Source organism: Antedon bifida, chromosome 7, assembly GCF_963402885.1.
Source record: "Antedon bifida chromosome 7, ecAntBifi1.1, whole genome shotgun sequence".
In the NCBI taxonomy this organism is placed as follows: Eukaryota; Metazoa; Echinodermata; class Crinoidea; order Comatulida; family Antedonidae; genus Antedon; species Antedon bifida.
In genome coordinates, this window is record NC_136232.1 from 23,436,568 (window position 1) to 23,456,510 (window position 19,943).

The window sequence follows — 19,943 nt, forward strand, 5'->3', positions numbered from 1 at the left end:
CCAGTACTACTATGAACTATAATTTAAAACCATTAGTTACCATTTAAAGATTAGATCTAAGAATTCTAATTCTCCGACTGGGTAATTATCACAAAATTTAATTCAATATCATTGTGTTTTGTTCATTTCCCTCCCCCCCCCCCCTTTTTTTTATCCTGATTCCACTGCTGCAGTGAAATGAAACAGGTACTGAAATGGTACTGAATGATGCTTCATTTTATGAAAACCACATAAAATAAAATAATCATAAAAAATTAATTAAAAAAGTAGAAATAAACGAAGCAATTTCAATAAATATGTAAGTAATGTTTAGGTAAGTTTTGATTTTTAAAGAATAGGTTTAAGCAGCAAGACAAGAAATTAGATATGTTTGTCAATTAACTTTAATTTGATAGCCTTGTTTTGTTCACATTCATTTACTCATTCATATTCAATATCAAGGTATAAAAATAGAAATTTTGTTCTCATAGCCCACCGTTTAAACTAAATTATGTTACAAAATAAAATATAACAGTTTATTATATCTCAACCGTATGTTGTGACAGTAAATAAAAATATAATTATATTTTATTTGTATTACCAACCGAATGGATCTTTTAAAGGGTAAATTATGTTTGTTTGCAATTTTTAGTCGCGTGGACGCGACTCTATAGTTCACTATGTCTGTCGGTCTGTCTGTCGGTCCGGTATCACTATGCGTTTTATCGCTTTTCTGTACTTTTTAAACTGTTTTGATGTCAACACGTGGGCATTTACGTGAAATTGTGCACCTCCTATTGTGAATGATGTTAGAGTTGCACAACGTGATTTACGCGCGATTTAACGATTTTCTCGTATTTAACATAGGTCAAAAACCAAATAACATTTTAAATTGAAACTTTGCAAAAGTTTAATTTATATCAGGCGCTAGCTTTCTGTTGAAAAAAAAATGTGTGTTTTACACAGAGTTACGCGCGCATGCGCATTTAAAATTTTAAAATGCGCAAAATTAATTTTTAATCAACTTTCTACGCGTTTCTTGTCATTTTGAGCATGTCAAAAATTCCCATACACGCGCAAATTTGTACGCGCATGCGCACGTAGCGTTAAATACATACTTTTTTCACGTGATTTATGTTTTTGCAGCCTTTTGTAATAATTGTACCAACTTTTAAACAATTTCGACTTAAAATTACGTCATATGAGCACGTCGAATTGGATAATTTGCGCACGTTTTTGATGAAAAAGTTCAAAAATTCGTCAAAATTATGCCTTTTTAGTTGCGTGGTCTGTCTGTCGGTCTGTCTGTCGGTCCGGTATCACTATGCATTGTAGCACGCAACTTAATGGCTGTTGGCCTTGTTTTATAGGCATGTTGCAAGTCATTACAAAATCTCTTCTATTTTTTAACAGCAACCTGTAGTGCACTGATAGTAGGCTAGTGTCACTTAACCCTCAACGGAATGATAATAATTAAATGGCAAAGATTAAAACTGTGTAGCATGTAGCAATAAATATATTGAACTAATGAATTATTAATCAAAGAAAATTCATAAGAGTAACTATGAAAAAAATACCTGTAATCATAGACTTGCCCAATGTGCAATATCCTTAAAAGTAAAAAAAATACAGAGTAATTGTTAATATTAAAAAAAATTATTTATATTTTGATAACTCAAAACAACATCACTACATAAACAAATACTAAATGTAGTAAATCTCACTTAAATTGTATGTTATTTTGATTTATTATATTATCATATGAGAAATGTAAAAAAATCATGGTGAATTCATTGAAAACCATGAGTTGTTGGTTTGTTTTTTTTTTGTGGCGGGGGGAGGGGCGGCTGTTTAAACTTATAATCACATAATAATAATAATAAAATTACATATTAAATACTTTGTTATAGTTGTCCTACAATGTAAAATACAATTTATAAATATGAAACTATCTTTGAATCAATTAATCAATTATAATTAATGTTGTTCATTCGAATTCAATTGACTGACACTGGTGTTTACTCAATGTTTGTTAGGGCAGTCCATGACATTCAGTATTAACTGGAATAATTATAATAACCACAATTAGGGAGTATTGGAAAAAAAACTCCAAATGATTCCAAACTGGCAAATGCATAGGCTTCCAACGTATGTATTTGGTTACCTTCCAACCGCATTAAATAATAAATAATGAACAGTAATAGTCCAGGTAAGTTAATTGCAAATTATCTATTGAGTTCTACATTTGATATATTAAATTTTGGGGTTTGCCCCATTCCTAGTCCGAGTTTCCAAAATAGCAAACTATAACTTTCCGAATGGTAACTGTTTCCTAATGCTTGCTTGTTTTAAATGTAATCAAATAGTAATTATTAAATGAAGTTAAAACAATTACTCTATAGGACCATTACATTAAAATTTACATACTGTTAGAAATTGCATGTAATTTATTATTTTATTCTGGTACGTACAAGAATGCAATTTATATTTAACTATAATATAATAAGGAATTCATAATTACAAATTAAGATACGTTTACTACATAACTTTAAAATAAAATTTTTAATGAAAAAAAAGATCAACGTTTCGGAACCATCGTAGAAGCATTCTCAAGAACAAATGAATAAAATTAACAGCGTCTATATTTTTTCTCATTAAATTTTATTTTAAGATTTATAATTAAAAAAGAAAACTAGACAGACACTCCGAGAGTGCATACCTCCACCTACTGTAAAATTCTCCTACATAAGATTTCTCCGGTAAAAAAGAAATATATATATATTTGTGTGTGTCTTAATGCTGTTTGTGATTAGGCTAATTTCACTACAACCATGTGTATGCGAGTTTGGTGTAATGGTTATGTAACAAGCCTTTCAATTAACAATAGCTTCAGTTTACAACAATAGAACAGCAACGCGAAAATCAAACGAGTGAATTTGAAAAGAAATAGGTTTTTTAAACTACTCGCATCAAAAAACGTGCACATTAAATCGAATTATGTTTTAAATTTACAAATCACAAGTTATAACTCTTGCCTCTTGTACAAAAATGAAGTTTTTTGGACAAGTAGTTCTCGAGAAAATGCAATTTTAGTTTATTTGTTACTTTAAGACTGCTCGCCGGCTTTTGGAAAATTCTGTCTTATCTTTTAACACTAGCAGGTCTGAATAGTATACTAAAAAAGTGGTCCAGAATTGGGACCATGGTCCCAAAATTTAATAGAATGGTCCTTGGCCACATATCTATCCGCATATTCATTTTGGTAAAGATCTTGTAATTACTTTTTGAGCTAACAAACAAACAAACAGACAGACAAACCCACGCGATCGATTACAAATACCTCCTTGGCGGAGGTAAATTATAAAAGTATTATGACCTAAATAAAACACTTACAGTGTTGTCAATGTTGTCAAACCATTAAATGCATTAGCTGGCAATGTACTGATTTTGTGACCATTCAAATGCCTTCAAAATAAAATATTTCATAGTAAAGTAAATTATTATATCATAGTTGTTTGATACAGAAAGATAATTCATAGTAAGGAAAATCCAAGTTGTTTGATACAGTATTATGGTAATTATTTTCATTAAAAAAAAAAGAGATCTTTGAATCAAATAATCATGTATATAAACAATAATATAATTAATTCATATTGTTGCTCTAATCTATTGATTGGCACCGGTGTTAAAGCAATGTTAGGGCAGTCTATGACATACAGTATCAACTGGAATAATTAGAATAGTTCTAAAACAACAATAAATAAAGTTTCTTTTGAAATTAAGAAGTTCGTAAAATGAAGTATTGAAAAAATACTCACAGTTCTGTCAATGATTCCAAACCAGAAAATGCATAGGCTTCCAATGTACTTATTTGGTTACCGTCCAACGACCTTAAATGATAAATAATGCACAGTATGGTCTTGCTAGCTTAGGCTTGAGCAGGTGAGTTAATTGCAAATTATTTATTGTGTTCTACATCTTATATCATTTTGGGGTTTGCCACCATTCCCAGTCCGAGTTTCCAAATACCCATTTTTTCAGCCCTAGCAAATTATAACCTTCCAAATGGTAACTGTTTCCTAATGCTTGCTTGTTTTGTGCTGCTATTAAAGAAGCGGCACAAAAAAAAGGTCCATTTCAAAATTGAGCATATCTCAAAAAGAAGCCCACCTAAGAATCCTAAAAAAAGAAACAGCAATTGCCTTCTTTTCAAGGTTTTATGGTAATACATAATAATCTGTAATTGTTAATTCTACATCTATGATTTAATTTAGTGAAATCTATATATAAATTTACGTAAGGGCAAAATTCAATAAATCGCGGTTTATTTCTAGAATTTTTACTCGATGGTATATAAAGTTGGTTCGTACTTTCGGTACTGATTTTAACCATCTGATGTAACCATGTTTACTAATTGAATTGAGTTAGATAATAAGCTATTGACAATTACGAATTTAGGTTCAACGATTTGCCCCAAATAGGGGTGTTTCGTGGTCGTGGTATACACTGTCTAATGGATGTCCAACTTGAAAAATACCCGCAGAAAATAATGCGAGGATGCTTCGCATTTTCCTATCTCCTCCTACGATAATTGTTTTTAATAGATGAAAACCGGTTGAACAGCTCGAGTACAGCATCATAATGTTGAAAACAGGCCGATTTTCTTTAAAAAATACTATTTTGATTGATTTAATATACGTTTTAATATGCATTACTTATAATAATGTATCACCAAAGCCTACAAAGAAAGCCGAACAAATTCCAGCTAAACAATTTCCAGCTAAACAAATTCCAGCTAAACAGATTCCAGCTAAACAAATTCCAGCTAAACAAATTCCAGCTAAACAACAAAGAAATCTAATAATAGATGGCCTATGTGAAACATCTGTCAGAACATTAAGGGGAGCAACTGTGGAACAAGTTAACTATACATTATGTGAGATCGATCTGACCAATGTAGAAAATGTTGTCATTCATGCTGGAACAAATGACTGTTGCGATAGCAACTTTGACTTGGATAGGCTAAAGAACGACTACACCGATATGATATCAAGGCTTAAAACGAGGATAACAGGCGAGGTTTTCATCTCAGCGATTTGCCAGAGACTTGATGATCTTTCATTAAACAGACGCGTATTTGACGTAAATGAAATGCTCAAGTATTCTTTCGGTAACATTGTTATTGATCACAGCCGAGCTTTCACTACGCGATATGGAGTGGATTCATCAAAGTTTACAAGTCATGGTTTACATCTTAACTTGAGGGGTACATCAGCCTTGGTTAAGAGTATTAATAATGTACTGTCAATAATATCACCAAAGAAAATAGAAGAACTGGAAGCACGCACACTAGAGATCATCAAAGCATGCCTGTAGCAAATTGTCATTTCTGTGGCGAGAGTGGACATGTACGACGAGTTTGCAGACATGGAAAAGCGGTTGTGTGTTGGGTTTGTAATCAAGTAGGACATAAAGCGAAATTTTGCCAAGTTGAACACTGAAAAAATGGCAAAGTAGATGAAGCCGTAATAAATGTAGCTAAGATGAAGAGTGCTGATGATAATGACATAACATTAAATGAAATTAATATAAACAATGATTCTAGTAATGATAGCAATAATATAGTAAATTCAGGTAACACAAAATCAAGTAAAATGTTAAGTTTATTCTATTGTAATATAAGAAGTGTGAAAAACAAATTATTAGATTTCAATGCTAGATTTTCTTCTTCGTCTCATGACGTCATTGCTATATCAGAGACATGGCTCGATAGCACAGTATATGATAGTCAGCTTTTAAACAATGATTATACCATTTTTAGAAAGGATAGAAATTCTCATGGAGGGGGGGTTTTAATTGCTTGTAAAACATGTTTAAATCCATCTTTATGCACAGATCTCAATGTTGATACACTTGAACTGATTTGGATAGAATGTCATAGTAATATAGGTAAAATTTTATTAGGAGTGTTTTATAGGCCGCCTTCTTCAAATGTTCAATATTTAAATTCCTTTATTGATAATCTAGATAAAGTTCAAGCAAAAGTTGTTGATTACAAACAGGTATTACTCATCGGCGACTTTAATATTCATGTTGATTGGAATGTTTAAATGTGAACAATGGTTTATCCGCCCAAGCAGGAAGCTTGGTAGAAGGAACAATGGCAACTGGACTAGTGCAAATAATAGATCAGCCTTCTTATGTAACACGAAATGGGGATGGGCACTTTTTGGACTTGGCTTTTGTTAGTAATCCACTTTTAATTGATAAATGTCAAATTATTAACAATTTTGACTCATGTGATCATGATGCAATTGAGATATGTTTAAGGATATCAAAACAACGTGACAAAGTTATAACAAAAACTGTATATGCACTAAAAAATGCAGATTTTGAAAAGATGAAAAGCATATTAATTAATTTTAATTGGGAAAATTGTTTTATGTTTGAAAATATTAATAATATTTGGGATAGTATAATGAACAATATAAACAAGGCTATTTCTGAATCTGTGCCTATTAAGAAAAGAAATAAGACTAAACCATTTCCATGGATTACTACAGAAATTAAGAAACTTTGTACAAAGAAAAGAAAATTATATAGGAAGGCTAAGATTTTAAAAACAAATGAAGCTACAGATAGATTTAAGTGTTGTAGTAAGGAACTGAAAAAAGCCATATATTGTAGTCACAGAAATTATGTTCTAGACATCTCAAATAAGGCTACTTCAAATATAAAGCAATTTTGGGCATATATTAGGGCAATTAGACAAGATTCACAAGTTATAAGTTTTAAGATTAATGATGCTATAGTAACAGATGCTAGAGAGATAGCAAATTTGTTCAATGATCAATTTTCTAGTAATTTCAGTAATAATGATGATGATGGTAATGATGACTTGCTCTGCAACTCTGATATTATCCCTCAGCATTATATGGAACTTGAGAAATTTAATGTGATGGAGGTTTATCAGGCATTAAACTATTTAATTGTTTCAAAATCTCCAGGACCTGATAATTTACTTCCCATATTTCTAAAGGTTTGTAGGGCAGAACTAGCACGATTGTTGTGCGACTTTTTTAATTTATCTTTAGAAAAAGGCATTTTACCAAAACAGTGGAAAACTGCTAATGTTGTACCTGTTTTCAAAAAGCATGGAAAACCTAAAGGTGATTTTAAGAGTTAAGACCTGTGTCTTTAACACCAATTGTTTGTAAAATTATGGAGAAACTTGTGTGTACCCGAATCAATAATTTCTTAGAGGCTAATAGTATATTATCAGATAATCAGTTTGGTTTTAAACATGCTTATAGTACTGAATTGTTACTCACTAAGGCGTTTCATTCATGGGCTCAAAGTTTAGATGCAAAAAATTGTAAGCAAGTAGATGTAATTTTCTTAGATTTTTCATCTGCTTTTGATAAAGTACCCCATAAGCGTCTGATTAAGAAACTTAACAATATTGGCTTAAACAAAGGTTTAAATAAATGGATTCAGGATTTTCTTTTAAATAGAAAACAAAGAGTTATCTATAGAGGTGAAATATCGCATTGGAAGAATGTAATATCAGGATACCCCAGGGGTCGGTTCTTGTGGCCCTCTTTTGTTTCTATTGTATGTGAGTGATCTTGAATATGGTATAGAATCTTCAATTTTTCAATTTGCAGATGACAATACCATTTCAAGACCTATTCATGAATTAGAAGACTGTATAAAGTTACAGAGTGATTTAAATAAGATTTATGAATGGTCAGTTTTAAATAAACTACCATTAAATGCATCAAAATGTGCAGCAATGAGTTTATCCAGGTGTAAAGATCCCATCATATTTGCTTACGATATCAATTCCGATTCAACGGAAAGAGTCCATGAATTCAAACTACTTGGTGTATATATCAACAGTAAATTAACATGCCACTCTCATGTAGATTATGTTTGTAGTAAGGCAAGCAAACTTCTTGGTTTTGTTAATTAAAGATATTTTTTATAAGATCACAAATTGTGAAATTATATAATAATTTTAATCCATTGTCATTGTTTAACCAACAATGTAATGTAATTTATAATTTAATTTCTAAATTAAAACCAAATTGATAAAAGTAAGCAAACATAAGCAATACACTTACAGTGTTTTCAATGCTGTCAAACCAGTGTGACATTTTACAATTTCAGATAAATTTTGAATTATTATGTATTAATTTTCTAATAATTTTTATTCTCAAGAAAAAATTACTACATAAACAAATATTGATTAGGCCTACTTAGAAACATTTTGTCATTTTTTATAAAAATGTGGTAAATATAATTTAATAACTTATTTTCCTAAAATAAAATGTCTTCACCAAATGTAATTCTTTGTTAGCAACCATGTAATAAATGTATTATCTAATATGTAATACAGATATTCAGTTTCAATTGTTATGTCTTACATAAATAAATATTCAATCATGGTGGATAAATTAAAAAATTGTTGCTTTTTAAACATGGTTTTTACTGTAAATAATCATAAGGTACATATTATTAGTCCATTATTACAATTGATCCTACAATACATTCACTGTATTGTATCAACATTTTAATGTCAAAACATATGTTTATATTTTAATAATTTTTATTATCATAAAACAAAATTACTACATAAACAAATACTAATTATTTAGTAACATTAGTTATAATGATATTTATATTGTGGCATTTACAATCAAAATTCATTTTAAATTATTATATATTATTTAAAAAAATAAGATTCACTCATGTTGGATGAGCAAAAAACTATTGATTTTTAAGATATTTTTTATAAGATCACAAATTGTGAAATTATATAATAACATTAATCCATTATCATTGTTTAACCAACAATGTAAAATAATTTGTAATTTGATATCTGAATTAAAACCAAATTGCTAAAAGTAAGCAAACATTAGCAATACACTTAATGTTTTCAATGCTGTCAAACCAGAAAATGCATTGGCTGGTAATGTACTTATTTGGTTATTGAACAAAGACCTTTAAAGTAAAAAGAATGCACAGTATAAGTAAATCACAATATCCAAGCTGTTTTAAAATTATTTTAGTTTTTCTGTCACCTCAAATGTTGAAATGTCTACATTCCTGTACATTATACAGTAGTGTAGTATCAATATTTTAATAATGTCAAAATATATAATACATATTTATATTTTGAGGATTTTTATTCTCATAAAACAAACTCACTACATAAACAAATACTAATTATTTAGTATAACAATCATTATAATGATATTTATATTGTAAAATTTTACAATTTCAGATAAATTTTGAATTATTATGTATTAATTTTCTAATAATTTTTATTCTCAAGACAAAATTACTACATAAAGAAATATTGATTTGTCCTACTTAGAAACATTTTGTCATTTTATATACAAATGTGGTAAATATAAAACTTATTTTCTTAAAATAAAATGTCTTCACCAAATGTAATTGTTTGTTAGCAACCATTTAATAAATTTATTATCTAATATGTTAGTACAGATTCACTTTCAATTGTTATGTCTTACAAAAATAAGTAGTTCAATCATGGTGGATAAATTAAAAAATTGTTGGTTTTTAAATTGGTTTTTACTGTAAATAATCATAAGGTACATAAGGTACAATGTATATATTATTAGTCCATTATTACAATTGATCCTACAATACATTCACTGTATTGTATCAACATTTTAATGTCAAAATATATTTATATTTTAATAATTTTTATTCTCATAAAACAAAATCACTACATAAACAAATACTAATTATTTAGTATAACAATCATTATAATGATATTTATATTGTGAAATCTTACATTTAAGATTAATTTTTTATTATTATGTATTACACAAAAATAAAGTTCATTCATGGTAGATGAACTAAAAACTAGTGATTTTAAAGATATTTTTTATAAGATCACAAATTGTGAAATTATATAATAATTTTAATCCATTGTCATTGTTTAACCAACAATGTAATATAATTTATAATTTAATTTCTAAATTAAAACCAAATTGATAAAAGTTAGCAAACATAAGCAATACACTTACAATGTTTCCAATGCTGTCAAACCAGCAAATGCATTGGCTGGTAATGTACTTATTCTGTTATTTCCCAAATCCCTTAAAAGTAAAAAGAATGCACAGTATAAGTAAATCACAATATCCAAGCTGTTTTAAAATTATTTTAGTTTTTCTGTCACCTCAAATGTTGAAATGTCTACATTCCTGTACATTATACAGTAGTGTAGTATCAATATTTTAATAATGTCAAAATATATAATACATATTTATATTTTGAGGATTTTTATTCTCATAAAACAAACTCACTACATAAACAAATACTAATTATTTAGTATAACAATCATTATAATGATATTTATATTGTGAAATTTTACAATTTCAGATAAATTTTGAATTATTATGTAATAATTTTCTAATAATTTTTATTCTCAAGACAAAATTACTACATAAACAAATATTGATTAGGCCTACTTAGAAACATTTTGTCATTTTTTATAAAAATGTGGTAAATATAATTTAATAACTTATTTTCTTAAAATAAAATGTCTTCACCAAATGTAATTCTTTGTTAGCAACCATGTAATAAATGTATTATCTAATATGTAATACAGATATTCAGTTTCAATTGTTATGTCTTACATAAATAAATATTCAATCATGGTGGATAAATTAAAAAATTGTTGCTTTTTAAACATGGTTTTTACTGTAAATAATCATAAGGTACATATTATTAGTCCATTATTACAATTGATCCTACAATACATTCACTGTATTGTATCAACATTTTAATGTCAAAATATAAAATATATATTTATATTTTAATAATTTTTATTATCATAAAACAAAATCACTACATAAACAAATACTAATTATTTTGTAACATTAGTTATAATGATATTTATATTGTGGCATTTACAATCAAAATTCATTTTAAATTATTATATATTATTTAAAAAAATAAGATTCACTCATGTTGGATGAGCAAAAAACTATTGATTTTTAAGATATTTTTTATAAGATCACAAATTGTGAAATTATATAATAATTTTAATCCATTGTCATTGTTTAACCAACAATGTAATATAATTTATAATTTAATTTCTAAATTAAAACCAAATTGATAAAAGTTAGCAAACATAAGCAATACACTTACAATGTTTCCAATGCTGTCAAACCAGCAAATGCATTGGCTGGTAATGTACTTATTTGGTTACTGTGCAAAGACCTTAAAAGTAAAAAGAATTTTTTACCTCAAATGTTGAAATGTCTACATTCCTGTACATTATACAGTAGTTATACTGCATGTACTCATATATGTCAAAATATACTAAGTTAAAATAAAAATGTGATAAATATATTTTAATAACTTATTTTCCTAAAAGAAAATTTCTACACGAATTTCAAATTGTTTGTTAGCAACCATATAACAAATGTAGTATCTAATATGTATACAGATTCAATTTCTATTGTTATATCTTGCAAAAGTAAATAGTTCAATCATGGTGCATAAATGAAAAAATTGTTGCTTTTTAAATAAGTTGTATTGTAAATAATCATAAAATCATAAGGTACATATTAGTCCATTATTACAATTGATCCTACAATGCATTGTATTGTATCAACATTTTAAAGTAAAAATACAAAATATGTAAATTTTAATAATGTTTATATATTCTCATAAGACAAAATTAATAAATAAACAAATATTATTATTTAGTAACATTCATTATGATATTTATATTGTGAATATATTGAATTAATATATATATTATATTATATATATTACAGAAAAAATAAAGTTCATTCATGGTGGATGAACTAAAAACTAGTGATTTATAAAGATATTTTTATAAGATCACAAATTGTAAAATTATACAATAATATTAATCAATTATCATTGTTTAACCAACAATGTAAAATAATTTTTAGTTTAATTTCTAAATTAAAACCAAATTGGTAAAAGTAAGCAAACATAAGCAATACACTTACAGATCTGTCAATGCTGTCAAACCAGCAAATGCATTGGCTGGTAATGTACTTATTTGGTTATTGCTCAAATACCTTAAAAGTAAAAAGAATGCACAGTACAAGTAAATCACAAGCTGTTTCTAAATTAAATGTTGAAATGTCTACATTCCTGTACATTATACAGTAGTTATACTGCATGTACTCTTATATGTCAAAATATACTAAGTTAAAATAAAAATGTGATAAATATATTTTAATAACTTATTTTTTCTAAAAGAAAATTTCTACACCAATTTCAAATTGTTTGTTAGCAACCATATAACAAATGTAGTATCTAATATGTATACAGATTCAATTTCTATTGTTATATCTTACAAAAGTAAATAGTTCAATCATGGTGCATAAATTTAAAAATTGTTGCTTTTTAAATAAGTTTTATTGTAAATAATCATAAAATCATAAGGTACATATTAGTCCATTATTACAATTGATCCTACAATGCATTGTATTGTATCAACATTTTAAAGTAAAAATATAAAATATGTAAATTTTAATAATGTTTATATATTCTCATAAGACAAAATTAATAAATAAACAAATATTATTATTTAGTAACATTCATTATAATGATATTTATATTGTGAATATATTGAATTAATATATATTATATTATATAATAATTACAGAAAAAATAAAGTTCATTCATGGTGGATGAACTAAAAACTAGTGATTTATAAAGATATTTTTATAAGATCACAAATTGTAAAATTATACAATAATATTAATCAATTATCATTGTTTAACCAACAATGTAAAATAATTTTTAGTTTAATTTCTAATCTAAAACCAAATTGGTAAAAGTAAGCAAACATAAGCAATACACTTACAGGTATTCCAATGCTGTCAAACCAGCAAATGCATTGGCTGGCAATGTACTTATTTGGTCAATGGGGAAAATCCTTAAAAGTAAAATGAATCCACAGTATAAGTAAATCACAATATCCAAGCTGTTTTTAAATTATTTTAGTTTTTCTGTCACCTCAAATGTTGAAATGTGTACATTCCTATACATTATACAGTAGTTATGTACTTTAGTTATGTCAAAATATACTATGTTAAAATAAAAATGTATATTTTAATAACTTATTTTATTAAAATAAAATGTCTACAACAAATTAAAATTGTTTGATAGCAACCATAATAAATGTATTATCTATATGTAATACAGATTCAGTTTCAATTGTTAGATCTTACAAAAATATATAGTTTAATCATTGTGGATACATTTTAAAAATGTTGATTTTAAAATTGGTTTTACTGTATAATAATCATAAGGTACATATTAGTCCATTATTACAATTGATCCTACAATACATGCACTGTATTGTATCAACATTTTAATGATGTAAAAATATATAATATATATTTATATTTTGATGATTTTTATTCTCATAAAACAAAATCACTACATAAACAAATACTAATTATTTAGCATAACAATAATTATAATAATATTTATATTGTGAAATTTTACAATTTTAGATTAATTTTGAATTATTTACCTCCGCCAAGGAGGTATATGTAATCGATCGCGTGTGTTTGTCTATTTGTCTGTTTGTTTGTTAGCAGGATTACTCAAAAAGTAATTACAAGGTCTTTACCAAAATGAATGTACAGATAGATATGTGGTCAAGGACCATTCCATTAAATTTTGGGACCATTTCGGACCACGGTCCCAATTCTGGACCACTTTTTAGTATACTTTTCAGACCTGCTAGTCTTAAAAGATATGACAAAATTTTTCAAAAGCCGGCGAGCAGTCTTAAAGTAACAAGTAAACTGTAATTGCATTTTCTCGAAAACTACTTGTCCAAAAAACTTACAAGAAGCAAGAGTTATAATTTCTGATTTGTAATTTTAAAACATAATTTTATTTAATGTGCACGTTTTTTGATGCGAGTAGTTTAAAAAACCTATTTCTTTTCAAATTCACTCGTTTGATTTTCGCGTTGCTGTTCTATTGTTGGTCAACTCAAGCTATTGTTGTTGAAAGGCTTGTTACATAACCATTACACCAAACTCGCATACACATGCTTGTATTTAAATTAGCCTAAATCAGAAACAGCATTAAGACACACACAAATATCTATATATATCTTTTTTACCGGAGAAATCTTATGTAGGAGAATTTTACAGTAGGCGGAGGTATGCACTCTCGGAGTGTCTTTCTAGTTATGTATTCATTTAATCATTTAATTCAAGACAAAATTACTACATAAACAAATTATTTAGTAACATTTGTTATAATAATATTTATATTTGATGAAACCATGGTGGTCTCGCCAAACTTGGTTTCCCACAATGCTGAGTCTGCTTTATTCTCAGCCCAGGACCCTGCCAATTCGGCCCGATCTCTTAGTTCAATCCCGGGCCCGGCTGGGCCTTCACAACCTGCAATCCCTGACGCTGACTGCCTGGCCCTTGTCAGGAATCGCCTCAGAAGTGCAGGAATTCCAGACGGGCCTGCCTTGTTGGCAGCCCAGTCTCGACGGGAGTCGACAAGAACACTATACAACAGCCGCCTTAAGCGTTTTTATCAATGGTGTGCCGGTTATGAAATCGATCCTCATTCCGCCTCTCTAGGCGAAGTCTCCCGGTTTCTCCATGACCTATTTCAGTCGGGACTCCAGGTCAGAACCATAGCGGGGTACCGGTCAGCTATTGCGGTAGTATTACCGAGGTTTCCCGACGGATCGTCAGTATCCTCCTCTTTAGAACTATCGATGCTGATAAGAGGAATGTTTAATGTTCGACCTCCCGTGCGGTCTTTGCTTCCCCGGTGGGACTTAAACTCGGTCCTTGAGGCCCTTACAAAACCGCCATACGAACCCCTTGGTTCAGCATCTCTGCTCGATGTTTCTATTAAGACTGCGTTTCTAGTATCCGCAGCGTCATGTAAGCGTAAGGGTGAGATTCACGCACTTTCCTTAGACCCTGGCCATATTCGGTTTGAGAACAACGGTGTTCGTCTCACTTTCCGAGCAGGGTTCTTAGCAAAGACCCAAACCCTGAATCACTCTCCACCAACCATTTTTATTTCTAAAATTTCTCGCACTCCTCTGTGCGAGAAGACAGGCTTTGGTGCCCAGTGCGTGCGATACAAATATATGTTAATCGCACGCAACATTTACGAAACGGAACGTCACATCTGTTTGTGACGACAATAAAACCCCATGGCCCCGCCTCTAAGGATACGATAGCCCGTTGGGTCGTTTCCGCCATCAAGTCAGCGTATGCATCTTCACGCTTGCCGCCGCCAGCTCATATGCACGAGGTGCGTGGCTCAGTGGCTTCGTGGGCGTTATTTCGGGGTGTGCCCGTTTCGGATATTTTAGCGGCGGCATGGTGGAGAGCTCAGACCACTTTTTCATCGTGCTACCTTCAGGACGTTGTCTCGTCCCAGGCGACCGTAGCGTCGGCGATTTGTCGGCCTTCTAAGTAGGGTAAGTTTGGTTTTAGTCACAATCACGCCCTCCTCCTGATGCCGGTGCTACTCTGGCATATGTAGAGTCTATACAGGTAGGGATCTCACGAAATAGACTACACAAACCAACAGTGGCAATATGGACACCCCTCGAAAGGAAAATGGAATAGTCCAGGCGCCGTAGCGGGCCGTACAAACGTCTCTCACGCATGACATCGTCCTCATATTCCGAGATCCACGTGATCACGGCGAGGGGAGGCGGGAGGGATTGCTATACAGGTAGGTATCTCACTCATAGACTACCAACACCACTGACCGCACGGGAGGTCGAACATTAAACATTCCTCTTATCAGCATCGATAGTTCTAAAGAGGAGGATACTGACGATCCGTCGGGAAACCTCGGTAATACTACCGCAATAGCTGACCGGTACCCCGCTATGGTTCTGACCTGGAGTCCCGACTGAAATAGGTCATGGAGAAACCGGGAGACTTCGCCTAGAGAGGCGGAATGAGGATCGATTTCATAACCGGCACACCATTGATAAAAACGCTTAAGGCGGCTGTTGTATAGTGTTCTTGTCGACTCCCGTCGAGACTGGGCTGCCAACAAGGCAGGCCCGTCTGGAATTCCTGCACTTCTGAGGCGATTCCTGACAAGGGCCAGGCAGTCAGCGTCAGGGATTGGAGGTTGTGAAGGCCCAGCCGGGCCCGGGATTGAACTAAGAGATCGGGCCGAATTGGCAGGGTCCTGGGCTGAGAATAAAGCAAACTCAGCATTGTGGGAAACCAAGTTTGGCGAGACCACCATGGAGCTACCAGGAGGATTTTGCATTGATGGCGGCGAATGTGAGATATGACCAGAGGGATGAGGGAAAGAGGCGGAAAGGCATACGCCCACATCCCGTTCCATGAGATCGACAGGGCGTCGGTGGCCCAGGCCGTGGCTTCTGGGTACCGGGAGCAAAAAATCGGAAGTTGAGCATTCCGGTTCGTCGCGAACAGGTCGATGAGAGGTCGTCCAAACCTGTTGGACGACGGCTGTCGATAACATCCACTCGGTCGGAAGGACAGAGCCCTTGCGACGGGAGAGGGCATCGGCAATCGTGTTGAGTTTGCCGGGAATGTGAATTGCTTTTAGGTGGATCCCCTGCTGGTGGCACCAGTTTAGGAGCTGCCATGTGTAACAACACAGGGTTGGGGAGTGCGTCCCGCCCTGACGGTTGATGTAAGATACCACCGTGGCGCTGTCGGACAGCACCAAAACAGCCTCCCCGTGACATAAGTGGAGCAGGCTGTGCAGAGTATTTGAGACTGCCAGAAGTTCTAGGACATTTATGTGGAGGGCTGATTCCAACATGGTCCAGGTTCCCGCTACCTGCTCGGAGGGCGCATGACCGCCCCACCCAGAGAGGGAGGCGTCGACGGTGACTCGCACCGACGGAATAGGATCGGAGAAAGGTTTTCCCCCGTCCAACCCTCCTGGTTGAAGCCACCACTGAACGTGAGAAGCTACGAATGTATTTAGCGGGACCTGGGCCAGAATGTTTCTGGAGGAAGGGGAAAAATGATAAAGGAGGTGGAGTTGCATCGGACGCATGTGAAGTCGGCAGTCCGGAACTAAATCTACGAAACTCGCAAGGTACCCCAGAACTTTCAGCCACATCAGGGCTGGAGAAGATGGTCGGGACAACAGGAGTTTTATCGCTGCCCGACAGGTCTCTATGCGAGCTTGTGATGGGAACGCCAGGGACCGAATGAGACCTAGACGGGCCCCAAGAAACAGTGGGGACTGAGACGGGGTGAGAACTGATTTTTGATAATTGATAATGAAACCTGCGGCTTCTGTGATCTTCAATACAAGGCCGACGTGGCTTACGAGGGCCTGTTTGGAATTTGCGAGAATTAGCCAATCGTCCAGGTACATGAAGATTCTTACCCCCATCGAGTGGAATACTGCCCCCAGTGCCTTGACTACCCGAGTGAAGACCCGTGGGGCAGTGGACAGGCCAAACGGAAGGGCTCTGAACTGGTATAGTTCCCCGTCCAGGAGAAACCGTAGCCAATGACGGTCCTCTGGGGAAATGGGAATGTGGAAATAGGCGTCTTTTAAGTCTAAAGATGCTGCCCAGTCCCTGGGACACAGGCCACGTAGGACCGTGACCAGCGTGTCCATTCTGAACCTCACCGGGATTATAAACTGATTTAAACTTCGGAGGTTGAGAATAGGACGCCAACCCCCCGATGCCTTTTCTGTGAGAAATAGTGTAGAAAGGTAGCCTTTTGTAAGGGATGTGAGAGGGACTCGTGAGATTGCTCCCTTCTGCATTAATTCTTTGACCCCATCGAATAAGGCCTTCTTCCTGATTGGGCAGGAAGGAATTTGAGTTGGCCTCTGTGGACCCATATGCGGAAGTGAGGTGAATTCTATCCTGTAACCCGCGTACAGGGTACTTACAACCCATGAGTCTACTCCCATGGACTCCCAGACCTGTGCGAACATTCCTAATCTTCCCCCCACCCGCTCGGTTACAGAAGAACCGAGCCCATCCCCAGGAATGTCACTTCTGGTTCCCACGGCGACCCCGACGCCGCCCTCCCCCACGGGAGGCATGTGGGGCCGGGTGGGAACTGGCCCGAAAAGGCCGGGGGGAGTAAGTAGGTCCCATGAGAGGTGGGATGGAAGACGAGGAATGTGGCTGAGGAGGAGGCCTCGGTTGGTTTGGCACCTGGTAAGGGTTAGTGGCCCAGCGTTACGAGTGAGACGCGTATCATCGTCAAATTCAGGCTCCGACCCATCATCTATGTCAGTGGAATCCCCACAGACCCGCACCTCGATACCTGGATTGTTAAGCGAGGGGACGGGAAGAGGTGCCCTGGACGATCCAGTTTTAATACGCTCCCTCTCCTCTAGGGTCTTACTGACTTGTTCAGATATTAATTTCAGCATATCCGGGCTTAGCACCTGAGGTACAGGCGGCGGGTCAGGGAGTACGACCCCGGAGCTAACAGACATGGCTCTACCAGGGGGGCTAGAGTGCGCCAAGGCCCACTCATCGGCGGTAATGAACCACGGTCCCAATTCTGGACCACTTTTTAGTATACTTTTCAGACCTGCTAGTCTTAAAAGATATGACAAAATTTTTCAAAAGCCGGCGAGCAGTCTTAAAGTAACAAGTAAACTGTAATTGCATTTTCTCGAAAACTACTTGTCCAAAAAACTTACAAGAAGCAAGAGTTATAATTTCTGATTTGTAATTTTAAAACATAATTTTATTTAATGTGCACGTTTTTTGATGCGAGTAGTTTAAAAAAACCTATTTCTTTTCAAATTCACTCGTTTGATTTTCGCGTTGCTGTTCTATTGTTGGTCAACTCAAGCTATTGTTGTTGAAAGGCTTGTTACATAACCATTACACAAAACTCGCATACACATGCTTGTATTTAAATTAGCCTAAATCAGAAACAGCATTAAGACGCACACAAATATCTATATATATCTTTTTTACCGGAGAAATCTTATGTAGGAGAATTTTACAGTAGGCGGAGGTATGCACTCTCGGAGTGTCTTTCTAGTTATGTATTCATTTAATCATTTAATTCAAGACAAAATTACTACATAAACAAATTATTTAGTAACATTTGTTATAATAATATTTATATTTGATGACAGTTACAATAAAAATTTATTTTGAATTACATATTATTCAAAAAAATAAAATTTGTTAATGTTGGATGAGCAAAAAACTAAACATAAGCAATACACTTACAGTATTTCCAATGCTGTCAAACCAGCAAATGCATTGGCTGGTAATGTACTTATTTGGTTACTGTACAAATACCTTAAAAGTAAAATGAATCCACAGTATAAGTAAATCACAATATCCAAGCTGTTTTTAAATTATTTTAGTTTTTCTGTCACCTCAAATGTTGAAATGTCTACATTTCTATACATTATACAGTAGATGTACTTTAGTTATGTCAAAATATACTATGTTAAATTAAAAATGTATATTTTATTAAAAATAAAATGTCTACAACTAATTAAAATTGTTTGATAGCAACCATATAATAAATGTATTATCTATATGTAAGTTTCAATGCTTAGATCTTACAAAAATAAATAGTTCAATCATGGTTGATAAATTTTAAAAATGTTGATTTTAAAATTGGGTTTACTGTAAATAATCATGAAATCAAAAGGTACATATTATTAATCCATGATTAGGCCTACTTAAAAACATTTTGTCATTTTTTATAAAAATGTGGTATATTATTATAAATATAAATATAATTTAATAACTTATTTTCTTAAAATAAAATGTCTTCACCAAATGTAATTGTTTGATATCAACCATATAATAAATGTATTATCTAATATGTAATACAGATTCAGTTTCAATTCTTAGATCTTACAAAAATAAATAGTTCAATCATGGTGGATAAATAATGTTATTTTTAGTCTACTATCACATTCTT

At 32.7% G+C, this 19,943-nt stretch overlaps 1 long non-coding RNA gene across 1 annotated transcript in view; it reads left to right on the forward strand.

The window, feature by feature from the left end:
* LOC144848831 (uncharacterized) overlaps positions 1–19,943 on the forward strand; it is a 183,539-nt gene that overhangs the window by 59,037 nt on the left and 104,559 nt on the right. The window lies entirely within an intron of this gene.